Source organism: Phacochoerus africanus, chromosome 7 (genome assembly GCF_016906955.1).
Source record: "Phacochoerus africanus isolate WHEZ1 chromosome 7, ROS_Pafr_v1, whole genome shotgun sequence".
Lineage (NCBI taxonomy): Eukaryota > Metazoa > Chordata > Mammalia > Artiodactyla > Suidae > Phacochoerus > Phacochoerus africanus.
Window position 1 is genome coordinate 107108230 of NC_062550.1, and position 6000 is coordinate 107114229.

The window sequence follows — 6000 nt, forward strand, 5'->3', positions numbered from 1 at the left end:
CAGCCTCTTCACAAGACGGGATATTCAAGTTTCACCACTTGTATTTTTAATGGCATCACTGCCTACTCGAGCATCCTCCAGTCAAGGCAGATCCTCATTTGCTGCAATATAAACAATATAAGTAACCTGTCATGCCGTAAGTAAAAAAAGCTGCACTGGGCTAAGTAGTACGTTATGACAAATCACTGTCTACTGTAACTGCATTCTTTATTTAGTCAGTCTAAATTTTTTTGCATTATTTATTTATTTAGCCTAAAATTTTACTTCGAAATAATGAAGAACATCTGACTGGGACTGAACAGAGCCAGAACTAAAATTCAGGAAGCTTGTGTCCCCTCTTCCACCACCAGCACTCACCACCTTGTCCACCACACTGTCACAAGCTGATGCTCCTGTCAGTACCCAGCCCCACGGGTTTCAAGGACCCGCTCCATTAACAGTGCCAACTTAAATGACAGCAAAGGCGGTACATCTTGCTGCATGCATCTCAGCGCTTCGGGAAAAAAACCTCTTCCGCTTCCCAAATTGGGGATTCACATCCCAGCCTCGGTGATTCTTAGCACCAGCAGTAGCAACATGCTAATCAACATCTAAAAACCATGAACGCACTTAAAACAGCCTTAACTTGTTGTGAAGCTTGTGTATCCAGTAGTTTACTCTGTTCTGTTGACTTTTAATCGCAGGTGGGTCCCACTAATGGACAATTCCAGTCTAATTAAGGAGGAAAGTAGGCTTGTGCTGTTGGGGACTCACTTTCTCAGTTTACAAACTGCTTCTCCACGGTTCTGTAGTTCTTTCCACAGGATCCAGTGTTTCCCCTCTTTCTATAACTGCCTCTGCCTACCACACATCAGTTGTTTTTATTGGCTCTAAACCACTCATTCCCTCTGAATTCAACCTTCCCTGTTGATGCTTTCTTGGTATAACATTTCAAATAAAGATCTCCATTGCTTTGGTGTCACTTTATTTCTCTTTTGACTTAGAGGGTGTAGAGTTTGGTGGAAGAAGAGTTCAATGCCAGGCCACGACAGAGAAAGCAGAATGCCTGGCTAGGAGACCACATCTTCCCAAAAGACTCTCGTGAAATTTATCACACGGTAGGAAATACTAGGAGACACTGGAATGTTCTCTCCAAATCAGTTTTTCCTCAACCTATGAAGGGCCATGAGTCTCGCTGGGCATTAATTAACACGTTACTTCCTCTGGGAGATTGGACGTGTGAGTGGCTACTAAACTCTAGCATGATATTAGGTCGGGGGTCCTAAAACAGAGATGGCTGGGCCCCGACCCCCAGAGTCCCTGAAATGATAAATTTGGGGTGAGACATGAGGATGTCTTTTTCCAACAAGTTCCTAAGCATTGTTGATCTGGAATCCTTACTCTGTGAGCCACTGTTTCGTCATGTGTAATAAAGAGAGGAGCGAGAAAGAGGATTTACTTTTGAGAGTAACTTAGATGCATTTACCCTAGATGCCAGAAAAAAATACTGAAAGAAATGAAGACACTGAAGTTCTAAACTTTTCTCCTCTTGGTGAAGCACTGTGGATTAGGGCCAGACTCCGATTTTTGGAGTGTAGTCATGTGAACCAACCTAGTACTGGCCCTGTGACTGCAGACCAGCCCAATCCTTTGTAACTCCTCAAGAACATGGAATTCCATCTTCCCCAAGCCCTTTTATTTTGGTGGGCTCATCTTTCTCCTAGGCTATTTTCTGAAGGATAGCTTTAGGATTTGGGGTAACCTCTCCATGTATGAGTGTAACCATTGGAAGGAGGATGCAGAGGAGATGAAAATATAACTGAAGAAAAAAAAATTAATTGATCAGATCTGGCAAGTGGCAGGGACTGATGGGCACTTTCTTCAGGGCTCCCCAGTCAGTTCCAGACGTGTTTGTTACTCCGCTCAGGAATCACCTTCCTGGGGAGAAAAACGTGATTCACAAAACTTGGGTCACATCCCTACCCCGTGGCCAGGAAAAGCAGCATCCCTTGATATATCATCCGTCCTACCAAGGCAGTATCCCATTGTGGTGGCTGGTTCCCCAAAGTGAAATGAGCGTGCTGTCAACAAAAGAAGGAGTAGTGAATGCTGGGCAGAGGCAAACACACAGACTCCCTGCTTGTGTGTACGTTCTGCTCAGGTCCCAACGGCTAAGAGGATCTCAGTACCCATAAAAGTTGGTCACTTTTTATTTATGAAGAATGTCTATGGCAATTCCTGAGTTTTGCTCAATGAGCAAATACGATTTTTATTACTTTAGAAAAAAGAAAGTCCTTGATATTTTGTGGGACTTAAACCTCTGATCTCTGCTATGATCACGGAAGTGAGGGTGGGGAGAAAAAAGTAATTCTAAATAGCATTTCATTATTTGAGTCATTTATCTTGATGTTTACCTAGTTGAATTTCCATAAGAATGGAAATCCAGGTATCCCCAGTCCAAGGAGAGTACAAGGTCAGTTGAAGGAGCAAAACTGAAGCTGAAGTCCATTACAGTTAAAGAATCTGAATGGCGTGAAGTTTAGCAACAGGATATGGGGCTGTTATTTCAGGCTAAGGCAGGAAAAGGAAATAAAGGAAAATACGTGTTTGACTGAGTGAAGAAATCCTAGGAGGAAGGAATAAAATTGTCTATGCTTATGTTTACCGACTTGCAGAATGTTATAAAGAAACGTCAAGGCTGAGGGTAAATAAAAGCATGATGATACAATCAAGGCTCAGAATTAAACAGCACCTTCAAAAGAAGAATCGTCTTACTAGATCATTAATTTGAACATTAAGAAGACAGAAGGCTTAAGAGTTAAAACAAAGCAAGAAGTAAACTTTTATTTTAAACTCAGATACAGTAGAACATGATTTTAATAAGATGTTTATGACTAAAATAATCATATACTTGAAAATGAGTTTTCTATTAATGCAAAAGTTAAAGTGAATACAGTCATAGTATTCGATAAATTATCTTTTCTTAGGATATCAAATAAATAATTGGTCATAGTTTTCCCTAAAATCAGCATAATGTCATCAAATATGGTCCAACAATTTTATTCCTGAATACTAGAATTTCCTAGAATTTGTATGGAAACACGAAAGACTCCAAATAGTCAATGTGATCTTGAGAAAGAAGGACACAGCTGGAGGTGTCACACTCCCTAATTTCAAATTGTCCTGCAAAGCCATGGTAATGAAAAGAGCGTGGTACTGGAACCTAAACACACACATAGGTCATTGGATCAGAATAGAGCGTCCAGAAATAAATGCATACTCATATGGGCAATTAACCTATAATAAAGGAGACAAGAACATACAATAGGGAAAAAGACATACCCTGCAATAAATGGTGTTGGGAAAACTGGACAGCTACATGCAACAGAATTTAACTCAACCTTACAATCATATGAAAAAGATAAATTCAAAGTGGCTTAAAGACAAATGTAAGACCTGAAACCACAACATTCCTAGAAGAAAACATAGGCATTGGTCTCAGCAATATTTTTTGGATCTGTCTCCTGAGGCACAGTTAGCAAAAGCAAAAATAAGCAAATGGGATGGGATTATCTCAAACTAAAAAGCTTAGGCACAGGGAAGGAAACCACTAATAAAATGAAAAGGTAGTCCCACTGAATGAGAGAAGGTATTTACAAATGATAGGTCTGTTAAAGGGTTAATATCCAAAATATACCAAAACCTCATACAACTCAATATAAAAAAAAAAAAAAACTACCCACAAAAAAGTAAAAACACAAAGTGATTAAAAAATGAGCAGAGAACCTGAATAGACATTTTCCTAAAGAAGACATTCCAGGTTCATGAAAAGATGCAGAACATGACACAACATCAGGGAAACGCAAATCAAAACCACGGTAAGACACCACCTCACATGTCAGGATGGCTATTATCAAAAAGTCCCCACCAAGTGTCGGGGAGGATGCGGGAAAAGCAGGGACACTTGTGCACTGTTGGTGGAAATATGAAGTGGTCCAACCACTGTGGAAAACAGTCTGGATATTCCTCAAAATATTAAAAACAGAACCATGATACGACCCAGTAATTCCAGTTCTGGGTATTTGTCTGCAGAAAACAAAAACACTAATTGGGAAAATTATAAGCACCCTATGTTCAATGCAGTATTATTTATAAGAGCCAAGATATGTAAGTGACTTAAGTGCCTATCAACAGACGAATGGAAGCAGATACGGGTAAGTACATCTACATCCAGACAATGCAGCACTACCCAGCCATTAAAAAAACGTTTCCATGTGCAGCAACATGCATGGACTTGAAGGGCATTGTGCCAACTGGAATAAGTCAGAACCAGACAAATATTATAATATTTCACCCACAAAACAAAACATATGAGCAAACATAACACAACAGAAACAGAATCACAGATTCAGAGAAGAAAAGGGTGGTTTCCAGAGGGGACAGGAGTGGGAAGAGGAGAAAAATAGGGAAGGGAGATCAAGAGGACCAGTCTCCAGAATGTAGCACAGCCCTGGGGGCAGCGCTAATAACATTACGATGACTTTGCACAGTGACAGATAACAAGACAGGGCGGTCATTCTGTAATGCATAAACACCTCAAAGCACAATCTTTTACACCTGAAACTCAGTAAGTCAGTCATACTGCACTAAAAATAAGATTCGAAGCATTCAAAATATACTGAAACATTACATGCACATTCATGTCCACAGCAGCACTCTTCATAGTAGCCAGAAGGTAGAAAGGGGCCAAAGCCCCTCAGGAGGTAAAGAGAGAGGCAAACTGGTAGACACACACAGCGAAGGATGCCGCCTTCAAAAGGAGTGAAGTGTTGATAATGCTACAGTGTGAATGAACCTTGAAAGCACTGCACTAAGTGAACGAAGTCAGATGAAAGGTTATCTATCATACAACTCCAATTTCTATGAACTATCCCTTATATGTAAACACAGAGAGAGAGAATCCAGACCGGTGGTTTCCCGGGGCTGAGCAGAGGGAGGAAATGCACAGCAATTGCTTAATGAGTCCAAGGTTTTCCTTTCGAGGTGATGAAAGTCTGGGGGGACTAGATTGAGTTATTCACTAAGTAATAAAAGATTATGGATCGATATAAAAACATATAATGGATCTTTTACCAGAAATGTGTAAAATGACTAAGAAGTTCAGAAAATTGACCAAAAGAATTTGAAATTAAACTGAAAAAGAAGGCAAAACCTGGATCAATTCTGAGCAGACCATTCTGAACAGTCAGGCATCTGAGAATCTGGTTTTAATAGATATTTGATTTAGCTCTTTTTTTTTTAAACAACACAAAGGTGACAAGCCAATAAAAATATTCAGCTATTCAATTTCTGCTGTACTGGAGCAATCAGGAACCCAACAAAAAGCAGATCCACTACACAGATCAAGTATATATCTGTCAAACATTAAGGCCACAATGATTTGTAATTCACCGTGGAAAAAACCACACAACAGTGGTTTTGGTATGAAATGGAAATCAGCAATTCAACCCAATTGAAAGGACAGAGTTCAAATATAAAGAATAAACAACCCACATCAGCAAAATATTTTTTATCCTGAAATTTTTCATTACTAAAAAAAAGCAAGAAAGAAACTCATCCCTTAGTTCACTGGCTGAAATGCAAACAATACAGCAAGGAAGAAAGCTAGACCATGTCACATTGCTATTAAAACATCTTCCAGGAGTTCTCTTTTGGTACAGTGGGTTAAGGATCCAGCAGGTTCAGGATCTGGCATTTTCACTGATGCAACAGGCATGACCAAAACAAACCAATTTCCAACAGAGGATGCTGTATAATGAATGTACCCTTTAAAATCATCTGAAGGAATTTTCAAGGTGCTAGGTAAATAAGGACAATGTAATTTTTAAGATTGTTTTGGGCTTCATTAAGTTAGTTTGCTTGAAACATTCTATCACTCCAATATCTGTTAATAGAAAACAATTATTTAAATCTCTCAGCAAAAGTTTTGTTTTCCTTTTGAATATCTGGAAATAACAGCAA